General features: G+C 37.4%; 1 protein-coding gene across 24 annotated transcripts in view; it reads left to right on the top strand.

The window, feature by feature from the left end:
* LOC139977971 (uncharacterized) overlaps window positions 1-17,278 on the top strand; it is a 35,684-nt gene extending 18,406 nt beyond the window's left edge. For 5 of the 24 annotated variants that reach the window (XR_011796826.1, XR_011796828.1, XR_011796812.1 and 2 more), the window contains exons 13-17: window positions 3,105-3,188; window positions 4,344-4,550; window positions 4,916-5,158; window positions 9,249-9,413; window positions 10,244-10,570. The gene's annotated coding sequence lies outside the window, so the exon portion shown is untranslated. Of the gene's footprint in view, window positions 1-3,104; window positions 3,189-4,343; window positions 4,551-4,915; window positions 5,159-8,858; window positions 8,914-9,248; window positions 9,414-10,243; window positions 10,578-12,000; window positions 12,023-16,892 lie in introns of those variants that run through there. The other 19 variants (XR_011796829.1, XR_011796818.1, XR_011796827.1 and 16 more) reach the window with 13 other exon arrangements.
* Window positions 17,279-17,282: the final 4 nt, after the last annotated feature.

Here is a 17,282-nt window from a genome sequence, read left to right as displayed (position 1 = left end):
AAAAAAAAAAATTGGCAAACCGACGGTTAGGCAGATTTCCCATTGACTTAGTGTGGTGTTAGGCTACAATGTGGTCGAAGATAACGGCATAACGAAGGGGCCCGCTATTCGCGATACTACCCGGTTCCTAATTTATTACCCGAATCATACGCAAAGTGTGATTGTTTAAAAAAAAATTGCAATCCGAATGTTAGGCTGATTTCCTATTGACTTAGTGTGTTGTTAGGCTACCATGTGTTCGAAGATAACAGCAATAACGAAAGCTTTCCATAGATATCTTATAACTGCGTCACAATTTCAGCTAATAAACAGATGGCTAGGCTAGACTATCCCCATTGACTTAGTGTGGTGTTAGGCAACCATGTGGTCGATCGTAACAGCAATAACGAAAGTATTCCATGGATATCTTATAACTGCGTCACAACTCCAGCAAATAAACAGATGGTTAGGCTTAGCTAGATTTCTCATTGACTTAGTGTGGTGTTAGGCTACCATGTGGAAGAAATTATTATTTATTCATTCGTTTATTTCAAAGAAGGAAAGGCTGGAATTTTACGCGATGTTTATGGATTATAGACGGGATAACTAAATAATAGTAATCGCAAGTGGCTTTTTACTAATCGTTTATTCCAAATGCGATCAAATTGCGTCGCGGCTAATGCGAACCCTGGACCTGCATAATAGATAGTAGTAGTATTAAAAACTGTTTAAGAGCTAAATTGGATATTTATATGGTTTGATCCAATAGACGTGCACGAGCTAGCATAAGCAGCGGCGGCAATGTGATGTTAGTAGTAATGCTAATTATAATTAAATAATTAATTTACTAACAAGTTAATGAAAGAAACAGAAGCAAATAAAAATTACTGAGGGAGGTTTTATACCTTATCTTACACCTACGTATTTGAACATGAAAACATTGTCAGTAGAGAATATAATGCAATTTATTACAGCATCCAATATGTAATTTCTTGAAAATCGTGATACACGAGGGTAAACAAATTTTTTCCGGGTACCCGGATACCCGACGGGTAACGGCCCTCGGGTACCCGGTTCCCGGTTTTTGGACCCGTGTAAACACTACAATATTGAGAATAAATAGTTTTATTTACACCCGACGGGTTCTTAATATGTCTTTTAAATAGCTTATCTTTTCTTTTGATAGAAACTAGAATACCTGCAGTAATCCACAGGTGTCTCTTTTGACGTCTCTTAGATTTGGTGACGCATTGCTCAGGAAAGCATTGATTATATATGGCATTGAAATTGTTATAAAACATAGAATAAGTAATGTTTGCATCAGTTTGGGATGAAACATTTTCCCAAGAAGCATCTCGGATTGTTGAGAAGAAATTCTGTACATTTGTTTTGCAGTAGTTCCTCACATACATAGGGCCCCTTTGCCTACTTTTGTGTATGGCAGTTTGGAGAAATAATGGATAATGGTCACTGAGATCGGTTACAAAGATACCAGTTATTAGTTTGCAGTCATCATTGGTTATAACATTATCTAAAAGAGTTGCAGAAGTGCAACCCACACAGGTAGGTTTGGTAATAGTAGGAAAAAATCCACTGGCATATAGTAAGTTTAAAAAGTCAGCAGATTTAATATTGTCAGCAAGATCAATATTATAATCACCCATAATGTACGCACTATGTCGTTCATTCGGGAGTTGGGTTAAAATTTTGTTTACGTGTGTCAGAAAAATATGCAGTGAACTTTTTGGAGGCCTATAAATTACGCCTATGGTATAATTTTTCATTGCTGATGTTATGTCAACCTCTATGAACATTGACAGAATCATTGAAAATGCTTATATCGTTTCTGAGTTTCTGAAATTTAAATCGTTGTTAACAAATAAACAAACACCGCCACCTCTCCTTTCGGGACGATGCCTTTCAACAAGCGTATAGTTATTGATATGGATTAGGGGGGATATATCTGCAGTAAGTCAGGTTTCGGTAAATCCAATGACAGAGAAATCCTCCTTCAATAGAGACGTAAATGTAGTTATGTCGTCTAAGTTTTTGTTAAGGCTTCGACTATTATGGTGGAATAAAGACAATATGTGTTCGCTAGACATCTTGTTGTATGAAACAATATCGTAGTCCACTGTCCAAAATAAGATCAGCTTGTTCCTTTGCTTTTAATGTGATAATCCAGCATCCCAAAGATTTCACACAACTTGCAATTCCATCTCTGCCAACATCATTCATGATAGCATACAAAATCTCAGTATCTTTATATGAACTGTCGGCAACTCTGATGCTACACTCCTTTAATTTCTCCACTGTCGCAGAATCCGTACTAACAATCTTGTAGGCTAAGGAACGTCGCAAGACGTCATTGCCGAGATCTCCAGCGGAAAAAGTATTCCAAAATTGGAATAAAATAAAATTTTCTGCTAAATATTGTCTCAATTAGTGTCTCAAATAATACAATTTGCAATGATGTAGTGAAAACCACACTCTATTTAACCTCGGAGATCATTAGAAAGTAGAAAATATAAGAGCTCCTCAAGGAACAGTGTTAACAGGTTGACGGTTGGTTATCCAATAACGGTTGGTTATCCAATTTTTTGACTTCATGAAGTCAGACCAACTTAAAATTGATCTCAAGGATTGGGCTTTTTGATAGGTCTATTTATATGTAGAGATATGCACTAGTTAATTGCAATTTCAGCCCTCCAAACTAGTGTAGGGATATGCACTAGTTAATTGCAATTTCAGCCCTCCAAACTAGTGTAGGGATATGCACTAGTTTATTTGCAATTTCAGCCCTCCAAACTAGTGTAGGGATATGCATTAATTTATTTGCAATGTGACCCTTCAAACTGGTGTAGGGATATGCCCTAGTTTATTTGCAATTTCAGCCTTCAAAACTCCAGGAAGTTGCGGGTAAGGAACCTGAAAAAGTTTGTGGTCAGGACCATTGACAATGTGGTTTATACACGAAATCTAAGATTTATGTATATATCCAAAAATATCAGTTATTTTTAATTAACTTCCCTGCGTCAGTTTATCATCAAAAGCTCTATGAGGTAAAAACATGTTTCATTTGTAACTTTTCTAAGATTTTGACTGATATGATGCTTTTTTTGTAGTTTGACATGAAGTTAGGTGTTGCAGAAAATGTACGTTTGCAGTGTATGCTGAGGGCAGCAGCTATGGAGACCAGGTATAATCAGGTAAGTTCGTTCCTTACTTTTTAAACATCTTAGGTCCAAGCATGTGTTATATTATGTGATATGCCTGCTACTACTGTACTAGATGGAATAATTATTTCAGTATGTGAACGAAGACGTTACAAGTATTCATATTTGCTTGCATTTCATTTTTATATTGTAGGTGATTTCTGTTGGTAGACAGCATAAGGCTAGATAGGTTGTACATATTCTGCGGTATTTGCCAGTAGCACCCTCAGTTTTATCACAAGTTTTTGTAGTATTAGATGGCCGTGTCCATGTGTTCGATAAAGGTAACTGTTGTGTACATATTGTTGTTGGCATTGGTACATAATAGTATTCCATGGCATTGGGATTAGTTGGTAATATGTACACTTAGAGTTGTAATAAATACGCTGTATTGATTCCCTTCAGCTATCATCTATTGACAAAGCAAATATTTTTTTAGATGGTTATGGATTTTGGACAAATTTAAGATTTTATATCTTATTTTTTTTTATCATATGTCGGTTATAGCCATGATTTTTAGAATAGAAGGTTAATTTTTGACATGAGATGCATTGTGGGTTGCATGGCATAAGCATTTAAAAGAGCCTTCTACTCCCTAATATTTAAAGGAGCCATTCACTCTTTAATATTTTCTGAGCATTAAAGGAGTGTTCCAACATTTAAAAGCTAGTTTATGATTTTATCAAGCATTGTTTATTACACATTTGTTTTCCTTTTCCTCCTATTTTTTTGATGTAGAGCTTGCTAGTGGGGAACAAAATACCAGCGCTTAAAGAGAAAAACTGAGTTCTGCCTTCCCTTGCCATACTATATCTCCCCCCCCCCACCCACCCCCCCCCCCCTTGGATGTCGCAACCAGACTTCTCTAACCACCCAATCCTTTACATATAAACAATGTCCAATCAATTGCCTGGTAGTGTTTATAGAGTTATAGAACAACAGTGTTTGTTTCAATTATCAAGAAGACTCTCTGCATATGCTGGTCTTCTCTACTGCTTTCAAATGCTAGCTAATGGCTAACTTGATCAATTGTCTTGCATTCTTTTCTTCATATAGTTTTGCCTTCTTTTGTGTAATCTAAATAATTAAGTCACTCACTGTTTTATTTAAAGGCAACAATGAACTAAGGGATTTTTTTTTGATCAACAGATAACTTCTGGAGATGAGTGGAATAACCCCAATGTTGGATGCTTCTCGGCCAAAAGATGTTTTTCTCATCAACTTCAAAGCAGTTGCTACATATTGATAGATAGTGTTCAAAGTTAAAAGTCTGCCAAAGCAATAGTAATAATAATAAAAAAATCCAGACCAGGTACTAAATGCATTTAACATGTGCACACTTCGGCAGGCGCTGCTGTGAGTATCCACCTTTATAATTACTTTCATGATTCTTAGAGCAGGTTCCTTTTTTCTTTACTTGGATTTTGATCACTTTTTTTAAGATCTTTAGCTTGACTTGTCACATTTCGATTTGTTTTGATTAATACATTGTTGACTTTATAAATTTGCTGACCACATAAAAGAAAAGAAAAAGAAGAAAAAAAAACTACCTTAAAAGCAATGATGTCATAGATTATGGAGGATTTTAAATGTTCTTTGAATATTCAATATGTTTGCCTAGCATTACCCTTCCTGCAAGTTGTTGACCAAAGCAAATCGTTAAAAGCAAAGATGTCATAGAATATGGAGGATTTTGAATTTTTTGCTTTGAATCTTGACAGGTCTCAACTATGAAGTGTGGCCTATTGCCGATCAGTCAAGATGCCTTGATTTGTGGTGAGATCTCTATACTATGACTACACGGAGATCGTGGTCGAGGAGGAACAGAAGGATCAAATCATCAGGGCCCCTGGACCCAAAAACAAGATCCTATTCTTGCGTAACCATGTATCGTCTGCTGTGGTGGGTCCATAGAGGAGGCGTACTTCCTAGCCCTCAACTGTGTAGCAGCATGTGAGATACAGGTAAAGAATTAGCTGGACTTGGTCCAACGTGGTCGGATTGCTTGTAAAACTTAGCAGTGTGAGGCCAAATGTTTTCTGGTTATGTTACAGTTTGTTCATTCTCCTCCATTTCAGAATATTTTGGAGACGTGTGAAAGTTACAGAGTTTTCCTTTTTAAGCTGTTTTTGAAAGAGCCGGGAATGGGGTAAGGGGGGGAGGGGGTTAGGGTTGAAAATGGACAAGATTAGTCAGCTCGAAACACAAAGTAAATGGTATGGATTGAGTTAATCTTTGTTATGACCCTCTCCTCTGAGAAAAGTTATCTGAAATTTTCAAACTGTTTCCAAACAATATAATCAATTTGGAATTGTTATTGTCTTGGGGATGATTGTATCTCCTAGCCTACACGGAACTTGATTTTGCCATTAGCATAGTCTACTTCTGTATCAATATGTAGTCATTACACTCTCCTCAACTCTCTCCACCCCCGAAGATTCCGCTTCTGTACAAACTTTTGTTTGCTATTTCCTGAGTCAAACTAGGCTCTGAGTAACAGCAGAAAGCCACCCGCAATAGCAAAGCCTGCTCCATGAAATGAAAAGAAAAAAACAGTGGTTGAAAAAGAATGTTTGACTGGAGTAATTGCTAGTCTTGATGCAACTTGCCGACTCCAAATCGGATTTATGGATTTGGATTAAGGCATAGTAGGGGATGTTTGCTTCCTAACATGTATGTGCACTAATAATGTTGACATTCAGCGATAAAGTTCCCATAATATTCTTTTTGATGTCTGACCCCAAGGGCAAGGTTACCCACCTGGGAGATGTGTTTCATTATTGACCTTGGAAACCAGGGTCTTTTGGCTAATGTAAATCCTTAGAAAAGCTACGAGTTGAAACTGTGGGAAAAATTTCCCTTAGAGATCATTCATGAAAGTCATAATTGAGTTTTCTATTTGTATGTCTTGAAGGTTCAGCAACACACTTTACTAGTGGGTTAGGATTTCAAGTGGTGGGGGAAGTGGGGGGTGTTGATGGGCAGGAATGGGAGTACTTGGTCCTCTCTTCTCCCTGCAGCATCAAGAGTTGGTTGTCTGGGTTTTGTCAACCTACAATTTTATCAATCGGTGTGTGTGTGTGTTTTTTTGTTGTTGAGTCTGGGTAACAAACAATGGTCGTTACAAAGCGGATTATCCGCTTTCTAATAAAGTTATCCTTACCTAACACGAATATAGTCAATAAGTATTCAAAAAGTATTCAAAGATTTCCTTAGTATTCAGAAAATTTACCATATAACACACAGTACAAAATAAGTATTCCAATACTAATACGAATAACTATAAGCCTTCGTCAGAGCCAAAATATGTAAATGAGTGAAGTATTCAAATACCTGTTAGGTATTCAAATAGGTATTCGAATAGGTATTCGAGTAGATTTGGAATAGCTATTTGAATACTTAGCTCATTTGCATATAAGTATTTGCTAATTTAAATAGTTCGGCTCTGATGAATACGTATAGTTACTCGAATACTTATTCGCTAGTATTCAAATACTTGTATGCTAATTAGTTATTTTATGAAGGCTTAACAGGTTTCTGAATACTTACTCGAATACTTATTGAATACTTGTATGCTAATCAGTGTCAAGTAAGGAGAGTTAGGAATTTGGTCAGCTTGTTGTCCTAGTGATTGATTAAAACTCTCCAAACAAATAATGAGAATAACCAGAATTCTGAAGTCTCCTTTTTTATTCAACAACTATAAAATTACAAAACAAAACAAAACAAAAATAAAATACAGCTTCTTCAATTTCATGTATCTTGGAGCATTCGTGCACTTGTATGCAAACCGTTTCTTCATCTCTTGTGGCTGTGGCTCTGTCCACTGGTTTCTGCCACACATACTGTGAATGTACTCTGAACATAAAACAAATAGAAATAATTAATAATGATAGGGCACAAATATACATTGGCACAATAACCACCCAGAAGAAACGGAAAATATAATATATAATATTCAGTGCATAATACAGGGACGTCGCAACGCGGGGGAGAGATGGGTGGCTTTAGACCCCACTTTTTTTGCAAGCAAGCATGTTTACACATGTCTTACAACATGTCACAAAGTTTATATATAACCTTACTAGCCCTCCCCCCCCCCCCCCCTGTAATAATTATTAAAATGATGAAAAATTTGGCTCCTTGCATATAACCACATATGAAAAACAGAAATGTAATCACATTAAAACCCTGCATGCCCAACATTTAAATGTTTTGCATTTTTATAACGCTATTTCAATGGTAAGTAAAATCTCTGTAGTACGGTAAGAGAAACGTCAGACTTGAACGTGAAGTTTGACTAGGTAAAACTAGGAAAATCCAAGTACTGAATGTTCAAATAATTACCAAACATAGGCATTGCCCCATGCACCCATAAGAATAAGCTTAACTGTAGTAACCCTATAAGTTTAGGCCTAAACAAGAAATATACTACACATGTAGCCTTGTCTTATTTTAATTTGATTATTAATTTTATTAACTGCAAATATGCTGTTTATCGTGGCACAAGACAGGAGAAAATTAGAAGTTGAACTTGGTTATTGTGCCACTGTCAGAAAGTTTCAAATGATTACACATAGAAATGAAACAGAAAAAAGGTCAACATACCACTTATTTTGATGATTTTTTTAGAATACGGCCCCTTTCCTCTCCACTTTATCAAGCAGACTGCATTTTCAGTTGCATTTTCTTTGTCCATCACCGACTCTGTACTAACTTGCTGATCTTTCATCCAATAAATAACACATTTTTGAGGCTTGGTCTTCTTCGATGGGTCAACAATATTTTCCATATTCTTGGATAACTGCAGCAAGTTCTGAACATTCATTATTGGATATTTAGGCCAAGGCCTATTGCTGTGGGATAAAATTTATTTTCTTCCAAGTTTCAGCCTAATGTTAATAAAGTTCAGTCAGGCTGCAAGGATTGGAATAAATTTAGTCCGACTCAAAAACTGAAACATTTATTTCTGCTAACTCAAATTCAATCTGCTAATAAAAGTTGAATAACATTCAAGAGGAATAAATATCTACTCAAAAGGGAGTATTAAGCACAGAATACTAAAACAGTAAGTCTATGAATATGATCGATGAGATTTTGGAAAGGCTTCAGTTTTCAATCCTCCGCGGTATATTCAAATACTGCCGCGCCTGTGCACTTCACCTTGGCCAGAAAGAGTATTATAAATACTAATGTGATGACACTAACATCATGAAAGGAAAGCTGGGATGCTCTTTGTAAGTTTGATGAGCTCAGCTTGCACCCGCAGGCGTCCTGCAGGATTCTGTATCAAATCGTTTGGAGAAGAGGCTTATAAACACAAACATCCGTTTTCCTGATAGTGTTACAATGCTTCTATTGTACCTCATACATATTGTACATAATGCTTTTGCCTGTTTGCTATCAAGGTGCTTTGCAGAATCCAGGCATTGGTTATATCCACCATAGAGAAGTTGACATCTTTTTGTTCATTAAAGAGCAAATTAACAAATAGCCAAGTTTGGTCCAGTTTTGTTGACAGACAAATTTTTTGTTGTTGGATAGGAACAAATGAAGTATTATTGCCCAGACAGACAGTTGCTCAAATATTTGCCTGTTGAAGGAGAAGTGCATTTCTGTGTTTGTTCTGTATTGGCAGTATTTAGCTCTTTTGTCCCTTGACAGAGAGATGGAAGACAAAATGCTTCAATTGAGAAGGATTCAAAGGTTTCATCAAAAGGACGAAAGTTCAAACCGGATTTAAGCTAAAAACGACTCTTTAGTGGGTCTTGTATTTTTGAAGCATGACGCCAAACGGATGGTTTCTTCGGCAAATCATGTACGATGTTGTCTCTTATATGAAATTGTTGAGTTTCATTCCTCGGATGGCATATACAAGATGACAAATATAAGAATCTCCTTAGTAGTGTTAGGACCAGCAGAGCAAAGTCAGCGACGAGAAATGACAAAGGAGGAATAAGAGAGATTAAAAGAGTCGCTCGTAAGACTTGTGTTCGATAATGTAACAACAAACTGCATTCAAACGCTTTACCGTATGCTAATTATTTGTGACAGATACATGCCGTAGGCCTGGATAATGTCATCCACCTACCAGATGAAGTCAGAGACAAGGTTGGCGAAGGGACTGCCAAGGACGCAGGTGGGGTCAGTGAGACAGGACACAAACTGAAGGTCGGTGAACTGGAGTTCGAAGCCATGATGAGACATTTGGACAATATAGTAAGATTTCGAAATGCAAAAATTACAACTCACTTGGCCTGCAACGTCTGTGCAGCAGACCAACTAGCCTTATTTGCATTTAAAGATCTGGGCAGACATCTGGGCAGCAAGCACTTACTGTGCTAATTGCCAACCGATGGCGTCGCTAGTTAATGTATGAGGTTTTTGATCATATGTGTACCAAGCTAATATGCTTTATTAAGTGAGATAATTCAGTGAGAAGTGAGTTGTAGGAAGTCAGTGTGGATAAGCAGGTAGCTTTGTTCAGTCAAAGTAAACAGCTGTGACGTATCAGGATGGTTGGATACACCATTTGATTTGATTTGTGTCTTACTTCAAACTCTAATTGTTACAGCTTGATACTCTCTTAGATTCAATATATATATATATATATATATATATATATATATATATATAGTATTGGCAAGCTCTTGACTTAATAATCAGAATGGTTTCATACGCTATTGAACATAATCCAAACTTTATCGGTTTGGGGAACTTCATGAAGCTCCCTACAAGTGATCTGTCGCACACCCCATTTTGAAAATATTTTCAAGATCACCTGCATCCAAAATTGTGCAGTATTTCATGGAAATGGCATAGAAACGGAATGTTCCAATTAGTTTGTCCTGAATGCACCAAAGACAGCGAATGTGTGAGATTTTCAAAGAGATACTTGTGGAAGACTTGATATGTAATCATTTCATAAGTAAAACAGCAAAGAAGACAAAGATGGAGGAATGTTGTGCTGCTGATGTTAGATGTAAGAGTGACTTAGATCTGCAACCAGCACAAAAATTTGATCACAGGAACTTTTTAATTTGTTACAGGGTTACATAACAGGCAACGTGTACGGCCAGCCGTTTGTGAGACACGAACTGAAGCCCAAGAGCGACGTCGCCTACCCAGCAGCCTCCACCAACTTCATCTACATCTATGACAATGAATTTGAGAAGAGCAGACATGAGTCACCGATCAAGATGTTGAACAGGAGGCAGGCAGAGGAGAAGACGAAATGGCTGAACACGCCAAACACATACTCCAAGGTGGAGGTAGCTCAAAAGTATGCCAGGCACATCATCCATTTGACAGAATCACCCGACACAATCCTTAATTTTGGGCAATTTGGGGACTTTGACAATTCAAGTCATCGAAGAGGCACTTGCCAAGGTGATGAAAATGTTTTGATTTTAGCACTTTCCAGAAACAAAAAAATCTAAATCTAAAATATCCTACAGATGGAATTATCAGAAGTTAGTCATCCTTTGTTTGTTTGCTATTTATTTAGCAAATGTTTGATCTTTTCAGAGGGAGAACAGGGATAGAAGGGTTGTTGGGGGGGGAGGGGGAAGCGGGATTGTCACCATTCTGGACAATGTGATCCGGGGCGGTGATTTGTTTCAAATATTGATGGGGTACATTTGCCTGGGTGCAGGCGCGTAGCAACTTTCAACCTCCAAATTGTTCTCGCGCTTTGTGATATTTTGTATATTACTATCTAATCGAGGGGGGGGCGGTCTCCCCCTTCGCCTCCTGGCTACGCTCCTGCGGTTAGATATCTTGTAGGAAACAGGCCAAATGGAACCCAGTGATTATGCGTCATCCACAACTCTTCTCTCTGGTTACATTTTTCACAGTGGGTACAAGGACCCCAAGAGTGGTGATGCAGTCGCTATCACCGATCCACAACAGTTTGCAAGACAGGGACAAGATCATAAGGAGTACAAGAAGAAGGTTTAAACTGTACGTTGATGACGTTATACACTGTTATTTCTAATTGATTGTTTTATTTTTGTTATTTGTCACCACTTTCTCCTTCCTCTCACTTCTTTCCCATATTTTCGCCTTTCCCCTAATTCGGTCTTCCGAGGAGTGAATGATGTATCTGGTATGTTGTAGAAAAAGTGGTAAAAAAAAAAAAGATAATGTAAAAGTGTATCAGTGGGTGTTGCCCTGGATTTGTTGAAGCGTACTCCCCACGTAGGTAGGGTTCTCCCCTTGTAGGGAGCGGACTCCCCATTTAGGGAGCCATTTCCACATGTAGGGAGGGTTCACCCAAGAAAGTTTTTTAAGTTGCGCTATTTACTACTTTTGTATTTTTATGGTAGGTTGAAGCGGATGGGTGTGTATTTTCTCACGCCCCCGACCCCCTTCCCACCCAGGATCATTTTACACACAGCAGGCCCTTAGCAAGCCTCAAAAATTTGCTGTGAGAACTTTAAACATTCTTAAATCTCTCCTCCTTAGTATCACTATTCAATGTCCTCTTAGTGTTATGTTATGTGTCTTCTTAGTGCTATGTTATGTGTTCTGTCATTCTGACATCTTTGATAGATGTCCCAAAGATTGTCTGCCGGTGAAGTTTCCGTAACCATATTACCCAGAAATGAAAAATTGATGAGGTCACACCTGCATCCAAGAGAACGAGGCATTTAGCACTCATGCCACATGCTCCTTGCAGCTGGTGCCAGGACCGCGGTGGCAAAAGGCATGAATTTTTAATGCCTCATCCTTAATGGCATAGAGACTATGAATAGAAGTGTTATAATATTACCAACGAGGATGTTGTCTACTCTTTGAATTTCAGATTAGGCAAGAGCGTTTTGGGGATAAGATGCACCCTGGACCCATCTCTGAAGTTCTGGCAGGTATAACTTATGGAGATGCTTGCAGAACACAGGTGCGTTGGAATTTTCCTTGTCTCTGGCCCCCTCTACCTTCCATTCTTCTCCCCACCCCCTCTGCATTTATCTATTAAGTCCACATTCTTAAAGGATATCTCTTGTTTTAGAATATGAAGAGCAGAGCCACCCACCTATTTCTGTTTATAGATTGTTTATGATTTGCATACTAGTATAAAGTATACCGACTAAGTTCAGTAGTATGTCAGCTGATAAGGCTTTTTGTTTCATGGACAAGACCGTAATAAGTTGGTGTAGGGTTACACAGCAGTTGTACGGGTATGCTGCTGTAGACAAAGACAGAATAAAGCGCCCTCGCTACCTGTTGTGTTCTAATGCGTCTCATACCAGCACAACAGTGTCCTGTTTCATTTAAGCTTTTACACTGGTTCCAGAGTAAACCACCTGTATCAGCCCGATGACCCTCTAGTAATATTGTAAACATTGATCAAGATCTAATAATATGGTAAAGTTTGATCAAGGTACCAGTTTACTTAAGAATAGAAAGTCTTTTTTTTCTGTCTGTAGTTAGGTAATAGCTTGGCTGGCCTATCCCCCAATCCCAAAAATTATTTTTATGTTATTTGATTAAGCATTAATCTTGACCACACCTACCAATGGGCTGCCAAAAACTTAAGTATCCTTGCTTAGAAAAATTGTAAAAATCTTCATCATTAATCCAAAACAAGCACTAAGTAATAGAAAGAGAGAAAATAAAAGGGAGGGGGGGGGGCAATTTTGTTTTATCAATGTGCCTGGTGTGACAGTCGTTAGGATACGATTCATGTGTACTTATTAAAGTGTGGTGAAAATGACGGATGGTCTCGACATTCCTTCCATTAGGTTCTATGTAAGTAATATCAGTGAATGTACCACAAGAAAGTACATGAGCTACGGGGAAAAGTTGAGATATTAGCCACTCCCCCCTCCTCCCCCCCACCCCACTCCACCCAGTAAAATGTGTGGGTAAATTGACACTGAAGCTAGTACTTGGACATGCCACTGGAGTTGCACTTCATGTTAAAATCAATAGGTTGAACAAACTTCCATTGATAAGATCGAATTAATTGATCAATCTCAACTTACTAAACCCAGCTTACTGGGAAACAAATATCTTTCAGTTATGGCTTGTTTTGATATTCTTCATTAATGATTACACAAAGTGATTGGTTTTAAGTGTAGAAATCATGTCACCTTTTATGTGAGTCATAAATCAATGCTTTGCTTTACTTTTGTTGGTGAACTCGGTTTGATCAGTGCTGTTCTACCCAACCTCTACCCCCCACCTATCCCCACCCCCAAATTGCAGTTGTTTTCGGATTGGTTTGACTAGACTCACATGTTTGAAAGACTTGCCTGCAGCTTTTGTTTACTTTTCAAATGAGTGTTTTGTTTTGAAATTATTTTTGAAGTGATATTGTTTTCGTAAGCTTCACTTTCACCCTTTTTTTGCAGGAAAAAATGTTTTTATGGTAATGTGTGTATCTTTGCTGAACATCAGAAAGAAAAAAAATACAAGAAGATAATTTCATAATGAAACTATAGTTTAGAGAATTAATACCCAGGAGATTCTCAAAGAATATTATTTTAGATTTGCCAGATTTTCTGAAAACATCGGTTCTGATCCTGCCAGACTCTATGTTTATTGTTCAGTTAAAGTAGCATTCAGCTTAAAAAATCTCAATAAAAAACCAAACCATGTATTCCATATCAAATACGAACATAATTGATGTTCAAATGATAGAAATTACACAAAGAGGAAGTTTTAACCTCCGACTATGTCCATATTAGCTGTTAGCGTTAGTCTTTACTGTACCATGTGTTTACTGTTTCTAGCTTTAGTGTTTGGCTAACAAACAGTTTAAAAAAAAAAAAATGGGGAAAAAAGTGCTCTTTTAATCTAAATTGCCTGCATGGAATATAGCTCCACTTTTAGTCAAATTACAGTAGTGCATGTCACCTTTAAAACCCTGTCTTTCTTCAATCTCCTTAAACTAGATCCCCCAAAATTGCTTGACTTTCTCTCCAAACTGGGATGTTGCCTCGACCAAAAAGAGGGGAGAAAGGAGAAACTGTTTTCTTTCTTAATTCAGCCATCTTTTTGGGCATTTGCTACAATGATGTGATTTTGCTGTGACGTTGTCACAACTTGTCACAACGTGTCACAAGTCTGTATTTACTCTGTCGTTGTCGTTGATGTTGTTGCAAGTTTTGGTTTTCCTTCCCCACTCGGTCGACCAGGATGCGCCACTGTCGGATTCTCGTGACGGTATGTAACCAGGCCAACAGGAATAGGAAATAAATTTAATAACAAAACAAGACTGACAATAGCGCATCTTGGGAATAAAAGCAACCAAAATATCATCATTTTGTCACGGTGGATTTATATTGCAGACTTGAGGTTTCCGTATTATCTATGAGGACATTATTAGAACAAACATCAGTAGCAACTGAAGTTCTCTCTCACCCTGCTTACTTCATCCATTTTCATTTTTCTTGGTGGTGAAGGGTGATGGGTGTGGGGAAGTGGGGGGGGGGTTAAATGCCACCCTGAATATTTAAAATATGCAAAATTCTTAAAACCACAGAAAGATCAAATGTAAGAGAGGATTAAGATGTCTTACTTTACTTTTCATATAGCAGAAGGGACAGAGGTGATCAGGCTAATTAGCCATGTGAAGTTGCACCTCTTTGGGCGTGGGTTGGAGGGGGAGAAATACACCAAGGGTTTCGTACAGAAATATTGCATAATATTGCCTTCACCTGGTGGTAATTAGAATTGAATGAAAAGTGTAGTATGTTAAATGCTACTTCACAAAATTGATTGATCTTTTAGCTTTCAATTCAGGCTTCGTCTCTGAAATGCTCTCTCAACCGATTCTCCATTCAGTGATAAAATGACATCTGGATTCAACTTTAAGTCTCTGCTTGTTTGTTTATTTCTGTCCTCTCTAAATATGAAAGTCTCAATATCTGTCCCATCCATGTTTTGCCATGCCAAGCATCATATATTTACGGACTAATTGCACCCATTTCGACGGTGCTGAAGTAAAACTCATTAAAGTGTTTTTAGGGAACTATCCAGTAGCTACTTGACCCGACTGTCAACTTATTTTCTATGGTTTCAATTTTTTCTTTAAATCCATTGGGATATGGGTATTTTGAGTTTTTCATATGACGTAAACACAAACAAAAATGTTGGTCATGAATAGCACACAGCTCCTCTGTTTTTACTTACATTTCAAAACTGAGTAAATTGGTTGGTTTTATAACTTGCCTCGTAGTTGTGTTCTGATGAATATCCTTCATTGTTTGTACTTACTTTCATGTGATATTTAGGTATAAAGCCCCATTATGCCTTCCATTATAAACATGAACAAACTGTTCCCTAACCCTATTTTGGTACCATTGTGTAGTTAATAAGCAGACAATCTTGTAGGTGCATTGTTTGCCAAATATTTTGGCTGAATCTCAGAGAACGAGCAAGAATAGAAACCTCCAAAACATTATTATTCAGACCGTCCAGATGGAATGCATAGTGAGACTTTAACATCAAAGGACAAGATGTACAGTGACCTTTGAGTTAATGTTATATATTCTTTGATGGTATGATATTCCTTTTATTACCCTTATATTTCTTACATCATGGTGAAGCGTGTAAAACCTACCTTTATAATCCCCACCGGTTTCATACACAGTGTATCAAAGACTGGAACAGTATGAACTATCTTTTTAACTGTTTCCATTCATTTAGAAGATAGTACAGTATTCAAATGGTGGCCTTTACTGTAGAGTTGTTTACTCTGTTGTTCACTCTGATAGTTGAGTATAATTAAGTTACATAATATATGCTGCAAGACACTTGGGGCGATATTTTATGAAGGAAGTACGTTCCTTTGTAGCTACTTGTTCTGTTTGCTATATGATCTAACTGTTAACAATGAATTATTTGACAACCTGTAGGCTTTATTTTCACACTCAAATGAGTAATTATTAATGATTACCCACATTGTTGATTATTATAGATGTGATTGAACACACAATATCACAACCTAATTAAAAGGCTTGTATTAGTATACATCTCTCTCCAGAGGCTCCAGTTCACTGTACTTTCATCAAGGGATGTCATTTTCTTATCATGTTTTCAGTTTTAGTACTTTTATCTTTTATGTTACTGTTTAATTATCATTCAATTATGGTGTGTATGTATGCTGTTGATAAATAAAAAGGATTCCAGCTTCCACGGAGTGGTAAAATAAATGGCTGTCCTTTGAGTTTCTTATAAAGCTAAGATTTATATCAGAGCTGTAACATTATGTAAATGTGGTTTTCTGTTTCTTAATCTTGGCGTCCAATTGCACTACACATCCAACAGGTGCAGATACCCCCTCCCCCCACTCCAAAGATAAGAATGGGGTTACACAGCCCTTGTAATAATAATAATGAGCAGTTATTTTTACAAAGCTTAACCAAACACAAATGTGGGAGAAGCCCGCACAGGCGTATGGATCACAACTTACACTACGGGTGGCTTCCAATTCAACATTTTATATAAAATTTAGAAACTCACTTCAGATGGGAAAACTGTAGACTGCTCTTGGATGATAAACCCACCTTACATAGAACCTCCTGATTGCCAAACCTCATTGCTTCAAATGCCATTGCCTTTATCCACTCGATCACAGCACCAGTGGTTCATCCTAGATGAAACCTAGCTGGCAGAGGGAGGGGGGGGGCACCTAAGATACAGTTACAGCAACTGAAGTAGATATAACTCATTGATTCTATTAAAATATAGCAAACCTCTACTTTACCCAACCTCTACTTCAAGACATGCATAATTAGGAACAGATGCTCTAGAACTCTGCACAAAAAGGTAAGACTGTACTTTAAGAACAAAACCTCTACATGGATCACAGAAACAGTGAATTTCATTTAATACCTTCATTTATATTGGAGAATGGGTTTAAAATTCAGACAATTTATCTAATAAATCCCAAATGTGACATTTTATCACAAAATTCAAGCAGTTTTTGCCAAAATTTGTATCTGAAAATGTTCATGCAGCTAGCTAAACAATTTTAGGCTGACATTTTTATGTCAAGATTCGCCCCAAGAGTCCCCCTCAAAAAGTGTAAATTATTATCTTTAGAATGTCTGTCCCATGGATACACCAGACCTACACCCT

This window comes from Apostichopus japonicus, chromosome 12 (assembly GCF_037975245.1).
Source record: "Apostichopus japonicus isolate 1M-3 chromosome 12, ASM3797524v1, whole genome shotgun sequence".
Taxonomy (NCBI): Eukaryota; Metazoa; Echinodermata; class Holothuroidea; order Aspidochirotida; family Stichopodidae; genus Apostichopus; species Apostichopus japonicus.
Note: the sequence above shows the minus strand (reverse complement) of the source record. Positions and strands in the feature narration are given on the sequence as shown.